At 47.0% G+C, this 18,969-nt stretch overlaps 1 protein-coding gene across 2 annotated transcripts in view; it reads left to right on the top strand.

Annotated features, from left to right (window-relative positions):
* Window positions 1–314: 314 nt before the first annotated feature.
* The window catches only part of INO80D (INO80 complex subunit D), a 76,151-nt gene continuing 57,496 nt past the window's right edge, over window positions 315–18,969 (top strand). For both annotated transcript variants that reach the window (XM_088449490.1, XM_088449489.1), the window contains exon 1: window positions 315–592. The gene's annotated coding sequence lies outside the window, so the exon portion shown is untranslated. The remainder of the gene's footprint in view (window positions 593–18,969) is intronic.

Raw genomic sequence — 18,969 nt, 5'->3', positions numbered from 1 at the left:
GGAAAAACAATCAATAATATTATCTATATCTGCATCAGGGGAGCACTCACCCCGGGATTCCTGACCCCATGTGCTGCCCCTGCGGCTGGTCTGTGTGGGGGCAGCATCTGGGCACTTACCTGGTGCCAGGCAGCGGGGGGCACCGGTGAGGAGATGGCAGAGAGGTGGCTGCTCCCGTGCGCGGTGAGGGCGGCAGGGAGGAGGGAGCAGCCCCGGTGCCGCCGCCGCTGCTGCTGCTATGTCCCCTGTGCGCCGGTAGTGGTGCTGTAGGAGGCGGCTGCTGCTGCTGCTGGTGCCCAGCCTTCCCCCGGTGCCGCCGCCGCAGAGTGTGTCCCCCCCCCCCCCCGTGCCTGCTGCACCGTCACTGGCTGCCCCTGGTGACCTCCCCCCCTCCTCCTTCTCCCCCCGGTAACTGGGATCGTGCCGCCACCACAGGGGGGGGTCTGTGCGGGAGGAGGAGACCCAGAGAGGCGGCGGTAGCAGCAGCAGCAGCGCCCCCCGGTCCTGAGCGCAGCCGGCTGGGGAGGTTCCTGCCATCTGACAGCCAAACAGAAGAGGGGGGAGACGGGAGGAGAGGAGGCAGCTGGGAAAGGTAAGCGGAGAACACAGGGCCGCCCCCGCATCCCCGGGCTAAAGTGGGGCGGTGAGGCCGGCGGGAGGTGCGGCTGGGGCGGGCGCGGGCTGCACGGGAGGCCGGGGATCCGGAGGCCTCAGTAGGCCGGGGATAGCGGTTCTTTTCTCTCCTCACCCTGCACCCTGTGGCCGTACGTGTGCTGCCAGTGAGGGCCCCGGTGAGGAGCTAGGGGCCGGTTTGTACCTGTGTGAGGAGGGGGAGTATTGGCACCGGCTGCCGGGGCCCTGACCACCGGCTGCCGGGGCCCTGACCGGCTCCTAATGTCACCCCTCTGCCGCCCGGGGCCCTGACCGGCTCCTAATGTCACCCCTCTGCTGACCCTTCCTCTGCTGTGTGTGTGTATATATATATATATATATATATATATATATATATAGCTGCTTCACTGCCTTGCTTTGCCCCCTGACCACCTCGGGCCCCTGTGGCCCCCGGCTGGCACATCATGTCACAGAGCCCAATCTTGTTCTGGTTATTGCATTTCATGCTCCCTGTCCTGTTACTGTATCTAATGCACTGTACATAGGTGACAGGAAGTCGTCTTTTAGGCTGATTCTAATTGCTGTTACCCCCCCCCCCCCCTTTCTGTAATGTGATTATATGAGTTATTTGCAATGTTTGTGCATAATCAGGATTGCATGCAGCATTTCTATAGATGTGCAATATTATCATTATTATTGTCATTATTGTTCTTCATGCATGCTGATTTTCCCTCTGTAGCTGCTGCAGTACAGTGCATACTATAGCGGGACTTCAGTTCCTGGTTGCTATTTATTATCTATCATTTATTAGCCGCTGCATCTGGTTTTTTAACCTATTGATATTAATGTGTGGGTACTGTGTACATGCCATACTGGAATTCTGGCGGGGATGTGACTATTGCACGTTTGTGGAAGTGTTCGGAGGTGGATAGAGAATGGGACCTGGAGTGCAGAGCCGTAACTAGACTTTTTGGTGCCCTGTGCCAGAAAGAGCATTGGCACCCCTCATTTTTCAAAGGGACATAATGCACCTTAAAAAATGACCAGGGAAGAGATAGGGGAGGCCAGGAGATGCTGGGGATAAATTGGGACATAATATAGTGCACCTGAGAGAGGGCCATGGCCTCATGGGGAAGGGCCAGGGAAGAGATAGGAGAGGCCAGGAGATGCTGGGGATAAATAGGGACATAATATAGTGCACCTGAGAGAGGGCCATGGCCTCATGCGGAAGGGCCAGGGAAGAGATAGGGGAGGCCAGGAGATGCTGGGGATAAATAGGGACATAATATAGTGCACCTGAGAGAGGGCCATGGCCTCATGGGGAAGGGCCAGGGAAGAGATAGAGGAGGCCAGGAGATGCTGGGGATAAATAGGGACATAATATAGTGCACCTGAGAGAGGGCCATGGCCTCATGGGGAAGGGCCAGGGAAGAGATAGGAGAGGCCAGAAGATGCTGGGGATAAATAGGGACATAATATAGTGCACCTGAGAGAGGGCCATGGCCTCATGCGGAAGGGCCAGGGAAGAGATAGGGGAGGCCAGGAGATGCTGGGGATAAATAGGGACATAATATAGTGCACCTGAGAGAGGGCCATGGCCTCATGGGGAAGGGGCCAGGGAAGAGATAGGGGAGGCCAGGAAATGCTGGGGATAAATAGGGACATAATATAGTGCACCTGAGAGAGGGCCATGGCCTCATGGGGAAGGGGCCAGGGAAGAGATAGGGGAGGCCAGGAGATGCTGGGGATAAATAGGGACATAATATAGTGCACCTGAGAGAGGGCCATGGCCTCATGGGGAAGGGCCAGGGAAGAGATAGGAGAGGCCAGGAGATGCTGGGGATAAATAGGGACATAATATAGTGCACCTGAGAGAGGGCCATGGCCTCATGCGGAAGGGCCAGGGAAGAGATAGGGGAGGCCAGGAGATGCTGGGGATAAATAGGGACATAATATAGTGCACCTGAGAGAGGGCCATGGCCTCATGGGGAAGGGCCAGGGAAGAGATAGAGGAGGCCAGGAGATGCTGGGGATAAATAGGGACATAATATAGTGCACCTGAGAGAGGGCCATGGCCTCATGGGGAAGGGCCAGGGAAGAGATAGGAGAGGCCAGGAGATGCTGGGGATAAATAGGGACATAATATAGTGCACCTGAGAGAGGGCCATGGCCTCATGCGGAAGGGCCAGGGAAGAGATAGGGGAGGCCAGGAGATGCTGGGGATAAATAGGGACATAATATAGTGCACCTGAGAGAGGGCCATGGCCTCATGGGGAAGGGGCCAGGGAAGAGATAGGGGAGGCCAGGAAATGCTGGGGATAAATAGGGACATAATATAGTGCACCTGAGAGAGGGCCATGGTCTCATGGGGAAGGGCCAGGGAAGTGATAGGAGAGGCCAGGAGATGCTGGGGATAAATAGGGACATAATATAGTGCACCTAAGAGAGGGCCATGGTCTCATGGGGAAGGGCCAGGGAAGAGATAGGGGAGGCCAGGAGATGCTGGGGATAAATAGGGACATAATATAGTGCACCTGAGAGAGGGCCATGGCCTCATGGGGAAGGGCCAGGGAAGAGATAGGGGAGGCCAGGAGATGCTGGGGATACATAGGGACATAATATAGTGCACCTGAGAGAGGGCCATGGCCTCATGGGGAAGGGCCAGGGAAGAGATAGGGGAGGACAGGAGATGCTGGGAATAAATAGGGACATAATATAGTGCACCTGAGAGAGGGCCATGGCCTCATGGGGAAGGGCCAGGGAAGAGATAGGGGAGGCCAGGAGATGCTGGGGATAAATAGGGACATAATATAGTGCACCTGAGAGAGGGCCATGGCCTCATGGGGAAGGGCCAGGGAAGAGATAGGGGAGGCCAGGAGATGCTGGGGATGAAATAAGAGGAAGCTACAATCAAGCAAGAATGATGAAAAACAGAAATTTGACAGGCCCAAACAGCGCCCCCTGACCTGTGGTGCCCTGTGCGATGGCACCAGCCGCACTACCCTAGCTACGGCCCTCTGGAGTGTATGTGACAGGTTTTATGCTGCCAGGGTTACTGAGGATACGCGGCAAATCATTCTCATTTCCCATAAAGTAGCTGCTAAAAAAGTAATTTCCCGCAAATGATATGTATGTAATAAACGCTAATAAGGGTGACCCCCTTATTATTTGGTTAGTCGCAAGGGGGCGAATTGCTGTTGCTACAGCACCTTGCGTCCCGATGTCACGTACATGCAGATCTCTGTACACACGCCTAATATGGCGCTGGGAACAAATATCTGCAAGTTTGGTGTGTGTGTGCTATACGGGCACACTTACTGCTGGGGTGAGTCTCCTCCTGGTTAATAGAAGACTCCTAAATATGCTATAATTTAATTATATATATTATAATTATATATATAATCAAATTAATTAATTTGATACATGGCTCTTAATGGGATGATCTGGTAGGGTCATACGATTAGCCCATGTCAGCATGGAGCCCATCTTCAGCTGGTCTGCAGAACAAGCTCCCTGTGCTAGCTGCCCACTCTACTCGCCCCCTGCACATGTGATGTCGTGGCAGAGAGGTGCCGGAAGGATGGTGCCACCTCTCCAAGCAGTGGTGTGCCCTTACAGGCATCCCAGACCTGACAAAGGGGCAGGGACTGTGTCGGCCCCCTCAACCTTGTGTTCTTGGCAGTGGCACTAGTTCTCACCCCTAGTAACGGCCCTGGACCTATCAGTATATTATTTTAATCTGGGGAGAAAACACATGTGAACAAGATAAGACCATACAGACTCCACACAGATGGTACCCCACCTCTCCTGCAATGTTTCAATGACATCTTGCCATGCAGCTGTTGTTATAACATAGCAAGACTGCCCTAGTAGCCCTGGCTCTACTGCCCAATACTTTCTAACAACATGGAGGTTTGGCTATTTCAACTGGTCTTTTTTAAAGTTATAATTACATTCAGTAATGGGTTTTCTGCTGCCATGGAGAAATAGTGTTACAAACTTTGATTTGGTTATGCTTGTGTGTTGACAAACCTCATTTTGATTGGACTGACTGAAAAAACTGCAATTCTAATCAGATTAGTGTATACCAGTGATTCCGAACTGGGTGCCTCAGGTTAGTGGTCCAGTCCCAAATAAAATGATTTTTAGTCGGTGTGCTAGGCAACACCAGTGCTAATGACAGCCAATTAAAAAAAAAATATGTGGACAAAAATAAGCGCAGCCCTATCAACCACCACACAACTGACCCTAAAGCTGCATACACACACAACGATTTTATGAACGATTTTCTGTCAGATTATCTGTCAGATTTTTTTAAAGTGTAATGAACGATTTTTTTGAACTACAAACGATTTTTGCATATTCCCTTAAAGAAAATCGTTGAGTTGACAAGTCTGACTGAGCTACAAACGTGAACGCGCATGAACGATAATCGTTCATCGTTTGACTCAGAAAGTGAACGATTTTTTCAAACGATTATCGTTAAACGATAATCGTTCAAAAAATCGTTGTGTGTATGCAGCTTAAGGGTGACCTATAAGGAAAATTTACTTCATTTAATTTTTGCTGAATCTCTCAATAAGAAACTTTCGGCCCAGCGGTGCCGTGGAAAAAATGCCGATACTCTAGGGCGCCGTGATTCAAAAAAATTTGGGAACCTTTGGTGTATGCATTTGATCATATCCCCACCAAAATGCAAAGTTGTTTGTTTAGAAAGGCCATATATGTAGACATTAATAGGAACGGCGTGGTCCCACAAGCGCCGTTAGCCATAAAGTCAGCGATTCACTCTGTTCCACTGAAGGTTTCTTTGAAGACGTCCTATATTTCTCCAAAAACTATTAAGGGGAAATCTTGTCAAGTATATAGAGACAACAATCGTTCTCAGGAAAGGAACCTTTAGACTCACCAAAATAAAATTAAATGCGCTCATCAATAGGTTTCATTGTGTCTTCTAACTCTTATGACGGTAATATCGCACTTCAATCCCCACATAAAATAACACTTACCTTCTACTTGTCGCAGACGTTCATATAAAGGTTTCTTTAGTGTTAGGGGTTCTCACAGCTTACTAGTTTATTAGGGTATATCCAACGGAACGCTTGGAGTTCTCCAATTTTGATTCAAAAAAGTATTTTATTCAAAGAACTGAGTCAATACATATGCTCCACAAGTAACAGTCCTTAAAAAAGTTAATTGAAACAAGTAATAGAAGTCGCTCCACAAAAAAACGGATCATGTATATAAAACCAATCATATATATAAAAACATATATCTAAAAATTACATATGACACCCCAAGCCTGATGGTTTGTTCCATCTTATACCATAAGATAATTAGCCACAAATAGGGACATTCACCCACCGTCTCTGCCCGGGTATAGGAACGGGATGGCGGATATAGATAGAATAAAAAGGGCTAAAAGTTGGAATAAACAATATGGTATACTTAATCCCAGTGGAAAAGGTTTTAGGGGTGTCCTTCTCTAAGCACCAACGCGTTTCAGATATATAATCCTTCCTCATGGTGTATAGAATAACAAACCATGGGCCTCATTCAGACCCACTCGCAAGCGGCTGTCCGCTCGCAAGTGGGTCGATGGTGTGCACTGCGCATGCGCACGACGGAGGGAGCTCCGTCGTGCGCATGCGCCAGACGCGACGAGCGAAGGACTTTCCTTCGCTCGTTGTGTCTGATCAAAGGGGGCGTGCTGTCGATGTTGATTGACAGCAGGCCCCTTTAGTTGGCGTGCCGGGGGCGTGCCTGCCAGACGGAGGCGTTCCCAAGGGAATGCTTACCGTCTGAAGCCGGCCCCACTGACATCACTAGTGATGTCAGTGGGAGTGATTTTGGCTCTGATAGAGCCAAAATCACTCCAGGGTTTGTGGTCGAAAACCCCGACCACAGGCTTCTGGTCGCACTGGCGATGGTCACGATGGTCAAGACCATCGCGACCATCATCCTGCACGCTCGTATGTGCTGTGGGTGGTGACCCACAGCTATACGAGCGTCCAGGAGGACGCTCCATTTTTATGGAGGACGGCCCTCATTCAGAGCGAGCGCTCTGCTCAGAGCGTCCGGCTCTGAATGAGGGCCCATGTCAGCTATTTATACCTAACTGATAGGTCATGTGACCTTGCACCAATAGAATCATCAGCAGCAATAAACCATGGTAAATAACATACATAAACATTAAACATCACGTTTTAATAAAATATGTCTAAAAGGAGTGCTCATCGCCCACAATATATCACCCTATCTCAAACAATTATTTTCAAATAAAAAATAATGTAAATTGGCAAAAACTAAATACTGGGATGAGAGTCCACCAATACAAACAAGGAATCAACAGTAATTGCACCATAGGTGTCCAGATCTGTAAGTAGTCCATCTCCTTGTTTTATCTATTCTCTGTAAGTAGTCCATCTCCTTGTTTTATCTATTCTCTGTAAGTAGTCCATCTCCTTGTTTTATCTATTCTCTGTAAGTAGTCCATCTCCTTGTTTTATCTATTCTCTGTAAGTAGTCCATCTCCTTGTTTTAACTATTCTCCATCATGTAAACATATTTATTTATGCATGCATGTATATGGGCAAACCACAGATCTAGTCTTTGTGCATCTGAGCTGGTGGTGCAGCTTGTGTCCCTGCAGTTAGCAGCGCTAGGTTTATAGTCCCTTATGACAGAGCCATATAGAATAAGATGTCAAACATCTGTTTTTATTTTTTAAGGATAACTACTTTAACCCCCCCTCTATGTGGGTAGTTTATTGATCTTAGTGGCTATTGATGCTATCTGTATCTTCATATAATTGATCGCTGAATACATTTCTAATTAGCCAGAAGAGTTGTCACTGGACAGAAAGGGACTAACCCTCTTCCAGGACTTCTCTAAATATCTGTCTCTCTTTTTTTTTTTCTTTTGGAGGAGCAGGATAAGTCTCGTTCCCTTTAGGTTGTCCTATTTCAGTCTAGCAACCCAATTCACTAATACCCCTTTCAGACATACTGAGAATCCCGGGAATTTGGCCTGCCTCAGCCAAATTCCCGGGTTGCTGCGTATGTCTGATAGGTACCTACCCGGGAACACGTTCCCGGGTAGCCGACCCTTCAATCGACCAGGGAATTTCCCAGCCTTAAGTCCCGGGAACTTAACCTTCTTATGTCTGAATGGAGCTACCCAGGAATTTACTATTCCCGGACTGCACCAAGCAGCTTTTACATTGAATTGGCAGTGCAGAGCGTCCTATAGGATGTTCAGCGCTACTGCTTTCAGTTGGCAGCGCAGAGCGTCCTATAGGACACTCAGCGCTGCCGCTCACCACCCCCCGCGCCGATGGCTGTGTCGCTGCAGATCGCGACACAGAGGACCCCAGCCGGACGCCGGGGACACCCGCCAGCGCTGGAGACCGCCGACAGGTCTCTGGCACAGCAGGCCGTACGCTTCCCCGCTGGACCACCAGGGCAGTACATTAATGAAAGGTGTTCTATCTCTTCCCCATTCGGGGGAGGGTACGGAATATAGGGATATAAAACAAATAGTTTATTAATAAAATGAAATAAAAAAAATGGCTGGATTGGGAGTGGCCGACTGGCTGGTGCATTTTGATGACCTCATCAGCGGCAGCCGGAGAGGGGATAGACTAGGAGGGGCAGATGGCAGAGGAGATGCAGGTAATCTATAAAACCCTGCTCTTGTCTGAAAGGGGTCTACCTGGGAATTTCCCGGGTAGACTCTGTAGTGTGAAAGGGGGTCTCGACCAAATACCCAGGATTTTGCACAGGATAAATTCCCGGGTCTGAGCAGGAAATTTCCCGGGTCGTATGTCTGAAAGGGGTATAAGGGGCCCATGTATTAGAGATTGTGAAAGTGGCACAATTTTATTTCGAGCCATATCGTAGCAGGAATAATAGTTTTTTACATTATTATTCCTGCTATGTACTAACAATTTCTACAGGGACAGCAGTTTCAATACTTCCCGGCACATTGGAGGAGTCATTCGTGTTTTTGAAAGACTCCTCCACAGTGACTGAAACGCGCATGTGCACAGTGTCAGTATGTGAAGCTCCTCAGTGCCAGACGGAGGCTGCGGGTGACGAATAGTTTTCCTCCAGAAATGCCTCCATAGGCGTAAAGCGTCTACCGCCATCTAAGGATCGCTGCAGCCTCTCGGACCAAGCTACGCTTTTCTCTGTGTTGTTGGGACCATTAGTCCTTCTACTATTTATTTCCCCTCCTTTCCCATAGTCATAGTAAACCTGAGATACCAACAGGATGCGATGTGCCGTTCCGGAACAGCACATTGCATGGATTATTGGAATTGAATTCCCCCTCTTAGTGGTAAGTGGCGTTATCCTTTTAAATAGGAACATGGCCAGAAAATGGGTATCGTGTTTTCTTCACTAACTACACACTATTGCGAAGATCTAAAAATATAATTTCCCTGTTTCACTTGGCATGCTCTAGTTCTGATAGAGATAAGAAGAGGACTTGATCAAAGGACTTGTATGCATGGTGATCAAAGATAAATGCTGAAGTTGTAGGTTAGGTGCAGATTTGTATTTTATTATGTTTTATTTATAATACACTGCAGGGGCTCTGTAGCTCTATACATAGTGATAAAACAAACAGCAATATGCACATAGGTGAGGCTGGAGATGCAGGTAAGAGTGGTGAAGGGCTTTGTAGGTGAGTGTGAAGCGTTGCGCTGTGATTATGCAGAGAACAAGGAGCCAATGGAATGACTGGCAGAAGAGGTACCAACGAGAGAGGAAAATGAGGCAGGTTTGCAGAGTTATGGATAGACTGAAGTGGGTGTTGGGAAGGGTATAGAGCAGCGGTGGCCAACCTGTGGCTCTTCCATTGTCCTGATGCGGCTCCCCTGACTGACACTGACTGCTGGAGGGACACATGGAGAGGCTGCTGTTGTGACACGTCAGGGGCCGCTGGAGTTACACATGGAGGGGCTGGATTGTATTATGTGAATCTGTTTTTTTTTTCCAATATATATTTTGTGGAAGTGGCTTTTTCATTGTATTTTATGTGGCTCTGGCTTGTTTCAGTGTATTTTATGTGGCTCTGGCTTGTTTCAGTGTATTTTATGTGGATCTGGCTTGTTTCAGTGTATTTTATGTGGCTCTTGCTTGTTTCTGTGTATTTTATGTGGATCTGGCTTGTTTCAATGTATTTTATGTGGCTCTGGCTTGTTTCTGTGTATTTTATGCGGATCTGGCTTGTTTTCTGTGTATTTTATGCGGATCTGGCTTGTTTCTGTGTATTTTATGCGGATCTGGCTTGTTTCTGTGTATTTTATGTGGATCTGGCTTGTTTCTGTGTATTTTATGTGGATCTGGCTTGTTTCAGTGTATTTTATGTGGATCTGGCTTGTTTCTGTGTATTTTATGTGGCTCTGGCTTGTTTCAGTGTATTTTATGTGGCTCTGGCTTGTTTCAGTGTATTTTATGTGGATCTGGCTTGTTTCAGTGTATTTTATGTGGCTCTGGCTTGTTTCTGTGTATTTTATGTGGCTCTGGCTTGTTTCTGTGTATTTTATGCGGATCTGGCTTGTTTTCTGTGTATTTTATGCGGATCTGGCTTGTTTCTGTGTATTTTATGGGGATCTGGCTTGTTTCAGTGTATTTTATGTGGATCTGGCTTGTTTCTGTGTATTTTATGTGGATCTGGCTTGTTTCTGTGTATTTTATGCGGATCTGGCTTGTTTCAGTGTATTTTATGTTGATCTGTTTTCTTCAATGTTTTTTTTTATATTGTTCTGGCTCTTTCTTTCCCTTTTAATAGTTACCTCCATGGTGATTGCATGCATGCGCTTTTACATACTCTTACAACAATCATGCCAGGGATGTGGCCTAGCTGGCACAAGGCCATACCCCTTTTTGCATGTACGCCTTCGGCACGCGCATGATCTCTCTCTTTGATATACATACAGATATTTTTGGGCTCTTGGACTCTGACTGGTTGGCCACCCCTGCTGTAGAGGAGTAGATTATAGTAAACTAGGTGAGTGATGATGTGGGGGTGAATGAGGGTTTAGTGTCTTCCAGGGAGAGAGGAGCCCTGATTCCGGAGGTATTATGGAGGCGGAATTGGCAGAATTAGGAATGGGACTGAATGTGGGGAGAGAAAGAGAGGCCAGCGTTGAGGATAACACGCAGGCAGCGGACTTTGGGGTCATATGAGCGGGAGACATTGTCAGTGGAGACGGAACCTTAGCAGGGGAAAAGACCATGCCATCTGTTCTAGATATGTTGATCTTAAAGAAGCGTCTGAACATCCAGAAGATGATGGCTAACCAACAGTAGGTGATGTAGGTAGGAGTGGTCATCGTCGTAATACTGGAGCTATTGCAGGCTGAAAGAACAATTAAGCTCCCTGAGGGAAGAGGTGTAGAGTGGTAAGATAAGGGGCCAAAGACAGAAGATTGAGGGAAACCAATGAGTATGGGGTTGTTAGTGGAATGGAGGTAGCTATGGAGACAGTGTAGGAGCTATTGGACACTTAGGAGGGGAACCAAGGGAGTGCTGTACTGGGGAGGCTGACGGAGTGGAGGATCTGGAGGACAAGTTTAGAGAAAAGACCCTTGATTTTGCTGAGGGGAGGTATTCAGTAACCTTGGTGAGGGCAGTTACGGTGGTATGGAGAGACAGAAAGCTGTATTGGAGTGAGTTTGTTGTACTTATCCATCTAGCATTTAGGCCTAGAGACGCACAGAAATAGCCCATGTCACTCAGACAGATTTGGTAAGGTGTATTGTAGTTTTGTTCAGGTTACATAATTTAATTATACTTTATCCTGCCTAATTATGCAAAATATGGCTATTGCTTTCTTTTTCTTTCAGGGATCATCTCCAAGTTAAGGTTACCATAGTTTAGTGAGTTCATGCTGGCTTCACAGCCTCAAATAGGTTAAGGGAAGTTTCTAATTTTCCTAATTTGTATGCATGTTGGAAGTGGACCTAAATCTGCTGTGCTCTGGTAGAAGCTAGATCCCCTTCAGCTACAGGACCCTGACTGCATCAGGTTCTATCCACGTGGACATAGAGCTGGAATAATGATCTGTAGCGAGTGAATCGACGGTACAAAATGTTACTCTTGGTAGCCAGATACTACAGTTGACAGGGCATGGAACCGCACTTCCGTCATCACTCGATGGCGTATCCGGGTCCTTTAGCTGAAAGGGTGCTAGGATCAACCCTGGTAGAAATCCGGCTTTTATTAAGTTGCAAAGCCAATATGACATGTGCTCTGCTAAGTCCAATTACATTTCTGGGATTTGGTTTGCGTGGCGTGCACGTTCATTATGTTTTGTAAATGACTCGGTGGCTTCCCTTACATCCCATCCATAACACTACCACTAGTTTTTATTTTCTGTGTGATGCTTACAGGAGCTGTTCACATGCCTGGTTGTCAATGGAAACCACTGTAACATACAGTTCCATAGATTTCCACAATTAGGTTGGAGGTGAGCTGCCTGCAACCAATGTTTAAAGCAGTTATGAAGCCAGCAAAGCATGGCTATATGTTACCCATCAGGGCTATTCTGAGGCCGTCCGATTCAATTCAAAATCTCATGTCACATTTTATGATACAGGTTGAGTCTCCCATATCCAAAATGCTTGGGACCAGGGGTATTTTGGATAACGGAATATTCCGTATTTTGGAATAATTCCATATCATATGAAATATCTTGGGAATAGGACCCAAATATACACACAGAATGCATTTATGTGTTATATACACCTTATACACACAGCCTGCAGGTCATTTTATACAATATTTTCAATAATTTTGTGGCTCAAACAAAGTTTGTGTACATACATGAAATTCATTTATGTATCATATACACCTTATACACACAGCCTGAAGGTAATTTTAGACAATATTTTTAATAATTTGTGCCTTAGACAAAGTTTGTGTACATTGATCCATCAAAAATCAAAGGTTTCATAATCTGAGTCATGCCAAAAATATTCCGTATTTCGGAATATTCCGTATTTCGGAATATTTGGATATGGGAGACTCAACCTGTATATATAAAAATTTGAACTATAAGTAGGATCAAGTCTCTGAATAATGTGACCCATATTCTCCCGAAAAATATCTGGCACACAGCATTAACTACTTCTAGATTAGTACTGGCATTATGCAGTACTGGTTAAGATTGTAATGAATACATTCTGCTGTATTGCTTTATTAGACCGTGCGGTAATCCTGTCTGTAGTGGTCTGTGTGTACCCCACTTAGGCTATCACAGGTAAACTAAAGATCTCCCTGCTATTAATGTAACCAGGTCTGCGAGTATTTAATGCGTAAAGCGCTTTTGTGTGAATGAAGTCCAGTTACTGATATACTGTATATCAGTGCTGAATATTACAGTGAGGTATGCTTCTACACGATTTCCGTAATTATAATTTAGATTTATAAACTGAACAAGCTGCCATTGTACAGGGAGTGGCCCAATTATTATGACCACCAGGCGATTTTATGCGAAGTAGCTGTTTCACAGAAAATGCAGACGTGGATGAATCTGTAAAAGAACAGAAAGGCAAAGGTGCCCTTATGGCAGCGCCCAGCGGGCTGCATGCGCCCGGTATCTATTCACAGAGAAGCTTGGGGGCAGCCTAGCATGTTCGTAAGTGCTGGGCACGTCCCCAAGATTAATGAAAGGGGGTTCGTCTAAAAAAACATGCCCCCTTTTCTAGTGGCCACATCCCCTTTTTGGGCGCGCACCGCAGGAGTGCCCCTTTCTAGGTCCGGCGCCGGACCCAGAGTGAACACTACAATGGTCCAAGCAGAATGGAGAGCAGACAGACTTGTTCAGTCCCTCAGATGGGCAACAGTGCTTCAAATAATGGATAATCTGAATCGGGGGCCAATCAGGTGGCCTCTCAGTGAACGGTACGCAGCACGTTCATTATATGGACTATAGAAGCAGAAGGCCTGGCCGTACGCCATTGCTATCTGCTGCAAACATGGGAGTATCTGGGCCCTCGGATTCGTGTGGACAGTTCGTAGAATCCATGCCTAGAAGAATTTAAGCTGTGTTTAGGGCAAAAGGTGACTCAACAAAGAGAACTAACCCAGTAGTCTTAATACTTTGACCACTCGGTGTACAAAAGGGGTCCTGTGTGTAAGATTAATCCTGGGTTCTTTAGAGGTGTACACACACTGGCATCTCCTACGTTTACCAGACTGCTCATCGCAGCGCAGAGTATTTCCAGAGACGATGGTGCTGAGCTGTGTTGGGGCACAGATGCTCGTGAGCGAGACATGATATTGGGTGTGTAGCGGGAATCCACAGCAGGAGAGATTGTGCTGTTAGTGACGCCCGCTCTTTGCCAATGCTTTAAACATTGGTTGGCCAAGACAGCACGCGCCAAGGTCACCACTCAGCTACTCACAAATTTTAACCCCTGGGGGCCGGTGGCTTCCCAGTGACGAATATTGCTCTCCACAAACTACCCAGAGCTTCCTTGTTGGTCAGAAATCTGGGCTTCATCATGGAGTCTCTCGTTACTGCCCCTTACACGGAGTAGTGTTTCCTGGCTACTGGTGTGGGAGAAGGAGGAGCGAGCACGGAGCTTATAACGCCTCTCGCAGCAGCACATATAGATCTCTGTCCAGAGCTCAGTCCTGTCTGGGGCATAAGTTGGTTGAAGCCTTAGCATAAAGCTGGGCATCCACTATACAATTTTCTGTCAGATATCTGTCCAATCTGGCTGGTTGGAATGAAAACCTGGTAATGTATGGGAGCAAATGACAGTCGATCATATGGTTTTAAACACTGAAAAAAGGACAAAAAAATTGTTAAAATTGGTTAAATGGATTTGGCGGTTCAAATCCCGGCAGCCCGACACAGGTGGAAATCCCGAACGTCGGAAGGCAAGTATAAACTAACCTATTCTACCCCCTAACTCTCCCTTAGGGGTGCCTAACCCTAACCTCCCCCCCAAGTGCCTAACCCCCCCTTCCCCGCTGCCTAAACCTAAGTCCCCCTGGGGGTGCCTAACCCTAAAATCCCCTCAGGGGTGCCTAACCCCCCCTTCCCCTAGCCTGACCCTAACCTCCCTAAACCTAACCCGCATCTGTCCCCCCCGCGACTGTCCGCGCCCGGCATCCCTTCGATCGGCATGCCGGGCGCGAATCTCCCGGTGTAGGTAAAATGACAGGCGTCGACTTTTCGAAGCATGTCATTTAACCCTTGCCGGGATTTAGCAGTCGGGAAGCCGGCGGTTGGCATTTGCCCGCCGGCTTCCCGGCTGTTTCCCGGTTAATATTGTGTGTTGTTAACCAATTTGTCTGAACAACCATTTTTGGCTATTTTCCAGTGTTTGTGAGCAAATGGATGATTATCATTGGCTCCCGTACATTACCAGGTTTTCATTCCAACCAGCCAGATTGGACAGATATCTGACAGATAATTGTATAGTGTATGCCCAGCTTAAATTATTTGCTCCCTGAGGTGGCTTTGAGCAGTCAAGTTTGATGTCTAAATAGTTACATTATTATGAGTTGGAATAGTAGGTTACAGTATACTATTTAAGGTTATTGTTTAAAAGCCTAGTATAAAGGTCTGCGCCTTTTCGGTTTTATAAGATTTCCTTGTTACTTAGGCTGCAGCCACTAAACGAGCAAGCGGCAATACGATTTATTGTACAAAAATATCATCTTGTGTTTTGGTCATTGTGACTTTTTAGATTTTTTTGGAAACAGTTATTATTGTTATTTTTTTTAATAACAAAATTGGAGCGGAGACTCCACAAAAAAAATCCCCATTTATGTAGAAATTGATGGTTTTAATGTGTTTCTTTTGATGGAACAGTGAATTTTATAGATGGTATTGACCAACGTGCATCCCAGCATTCCAATTGGCTATCTATAGGCGTGACTATAAACCTTTGTCCACTTTCATACCCGGCATAAAAGATCGCACACACGGCACAAGCCAGAGGGAACCAGGGTTTTTTTTGTAATAAATTAGAGGTCAAAAGGGTAATTAGTGAACTGCTTTAATTTGCCAGTAATGCGCTGTTATTAAGCGTGTCCCTTTTGGAGGGAGGGGGGGATGTGACTACTGTACATGTGAATCCCATTATATCATTGTGCAATATGTAGCCATTTTTTCGGTGTTCAGTGTAACATTTAACACGCACAGTTGATACAATGTATCCTTATTTGGACCGATTTTAGTCCTGCTTTGATGGCACCTAACGTTCACAAATCTGTCCGGATTAAACTGCAGCGCGCTAAGTGTCACGCACAATGTCGTCTGCGCTCCTTCTATGCCCAAGGCAGTCTTCAGGGTATGGGTCTATTTATGTCAGCTGTGTGGCCGACATTTGTTTGTTCCAGCAACTGTCCCATCTGATACAAAGCTCCATAGCCACTTAGCCGGCTATTGAATACAGGCATCCATGTGTAAAGCCTGTGGTCCGGGACAACCCTGGAACTAACAAAGGACGGATGATTACTTCTAACCTCTCAAGTGTCGCAGGGCATGTAACGGAGAGGGCCACAGATGCCCCGTCTGTGCTTCTATTGGGAGCTCACTGTTGTAAGACGAAACATCGCTCCCATTCAGGGTCTTGTTTTCGTTTTGATATCTGAATCTAAAGTAAAAATAAATTAAGTGTCGTTTAAGACTAATGATGCACCAACACTTTCTATCTGCCCTTTTATTATCTACCCAAATTTAATTAATGTCCCAAATAGTTGTCATAGGACAGTGTGCATCTGGTAACCTTTCATGGTTCTTGTAGCAGCCGGGACACGTACTTATATTTCTGCAACAATAATTTTCTTCCTGTCGGCAGGATTCTCTGCACACCCTGTAACAGGGAGCCCCAATGCGCTGCCTTTAAATTCAATTGTGATTTAAATTATCGATTTTTGAAATTTTTTACTTAAGATGTCAACATGACTATTTTAAGGGTGGATTTGTGTTACTATAAGAGCTTGGCTTTCCATAAAATGAAAAAAAAACAAGGCAAGGCTGTCCTATTCTAATGTTGCTGTAAGGCAGGGGTCTTCAACCTTTTACACAGTGTGGGCCACTAAACGAAGCCCGAGGGCCACTAAGCTATACGCCACACAGTAGCACAATCTTGATTCAACCAATTCACATTACACCACATAGTAGTATCCCTTATTCATGTATGACACACAGTAGTGCCCCTTTTACACAATGCCCACAGCAGTAGTGCCCCTTATACACAATGCCCACAGCAGTAGTGCCCCTTACACATAACGTCCACAACAGTAGTGCCCCTTACACATAATGTCCACTGCAGTAGTGCCCCTAATGCAGTGACCACTGTAGTGCTACCCCTTATGCAGTGCCCCCAGTAGTGGTAGTACCCCTTATTCCCTGCCCCCAGTAGTGCTGCCCATTATGCAGTGCCCACAGTGGTAATGCCTCTTATGTAGTTCCACTATTAGTGGTAGTACCCCTTATTCAGTGCCCCCAGTAGTGCTGCCCCTTATGTAGAGCCCACAGTGGTAATGCCCCTTATGCAGTGTCCCCAGTAGTGGTAGTTTCCCTTTTTTAGTGCCCCCAGAAGTGATGTCCCTTATACATTGCCCCCTATGCAATGCCCCCATTAGTGGTGCCCCCAGTAGTAATCCCCCTAGTAGTAGTGCCCCTAATAGTAATGTCCCCTAATATTAGTGCCCATAATAGTAATGCCCCCTAATATTAGTGCCTCTAATAGTAATGCCCCCTAGTAGTAGTGCCCCTAATAGAAATGCCCCCTAGTAGTAGTGCCCCTAATAGAAATGCCCCCTAGTAGTAGTGCCCCTAATAGAAATTCCCCCTAGTAGTAGTGCCCCTAATGGTAATGCCCCCTAATATCAGTGCCCATAATAGTAATGCCCCCTAGTAGTAGTGCACCCAATAGTAATATCCCCTAGTAGTAGTGCCCCTAATGGTAATGCCCCCTAATATCAGTGCCCATAATAGTAATGCCCCCTAGTAGTAGTGCCCCTAATGGTAATGCCCCCTAATATCAGTGCCCATAATAGTAGTGCCCCCTAGTAGTAGTGCCCCCTAGTAGTAGTGCCCCTAATAGTAATGCCCACTAGTAGTAGTGCCTCTAATAGTAATGCCCCCTAGTAGTAGTGCCCCTAATAGAAATGTCCCCTAGTAGTAGTGCCCCTAATAGAAATTCCCCCTAGTAGTAGTGCCCCTAATGGTAATGCCCCCTAGTAGTAGTGCACCCAATAGTAATATCCCCTAGTAGTAGTGCCCCTAATGGTAATGCCCCCTAATATCAGTGCCCATAATAGTAATGCCCCCTAGTAGTAGTGCCCCTAATGGTAATGCCCCCTAATATCAGTGCCCATAATAGTAATGCCCCCTAGTAGTAGTGCCCCCTAGTAGTAGTGCCCCCTAGTAGTAGTGCCCCCTAGTAGTAGTGCCCCTAGTAGTAGTGCCCCTAATAGTAATGCCCCCTAGTAGTAGTGCCCCAAATAGTAATGCCCCCTAGTAGTAGTGCCTCTAATAGTAATGCCCCCTAGTAGTAGTGCCTCTAATAGTAATGCCCCCTGGTAGTAGTGCCCTCAGTAGTGAAGCCGCTTACAAAAAAAAAATACTACTTGCCTTAAACTCCGCTCCCGCGTCTGCTCTTCTGTCTGGACTATGAGAGAGAGGATGAGCTCCAGCCTCCAGCTGGCGGTGTGGCGCAGGTAGGAAGCCGGGTGCCCGCTGGTAACAAATCTCAGCGGGCGCCCGGCAAATGGAGCCTGTTGGCTGGCTGCAGGGAACAGCTCCCACCGGTCGGCGGGCCACCCGACAGATCTCGGGTGGCCCGCCGATAATTTTTTGATGGTGATCGGCATATCTGGGTTAGGCACCGGGGGGGACTTAGGGTTAGGCACCCCCCGGGGGACTTAGGTTTAGGCAGCGGGGAAGGGGGGGTTAGGGTTAGGCACTTACAGGGGGGATTAGGGTTAGGCACTTGTGGGGGAGGTTAGGGTTAGGCACCCCTAAGGAGGGTTAGGGGGGTTAGGTTAGTTATTACTTACCTGAGGGCGATCGGGATTTCCAGCGCTGTCGGGCTGCCGCTGCCGGGATCTGTTCATCTGTCGGGCTGCCGCTGCCGGAAATCGGACCGCCGGCCATGCGGCTGCCGGTATTTCATGCTGATTCCATTAGATTGAGGTTATTTTAAAGTATGGCTGATGTATAGACCTAAACTTAGAACCTTTTGTGGCCTCGGAACTTGCAGAGAGATCGTTCTGTGTATTCACTGTATCACCCGCTGGTTTCCCAAATCCCCTCTCATCTTATTGCCTGTTACATGTTGCATGTGAGCCTGATATCCTCTATTGTAACCGAGGACAT

The sequence above is a fragment of the Taudactylus pleione genome, unplaced genomic scaffold (assembly GCF_031769625.1).
Source record: "Taudactylus pleione unplaced genomic scaffold, aTauple2 ptg000486l, whole genome shotgun sequence".
NCBI lineage: Eukaryota > Metazoa > Chordata > Amphibia > Anura > Myobatrachidae > Taudactylus > Taudactylus pleione.
Note: the sequence above shows the minus strand (reverse complement) of the source record. Positions and strands in the feature narration are given on the sequence as shown.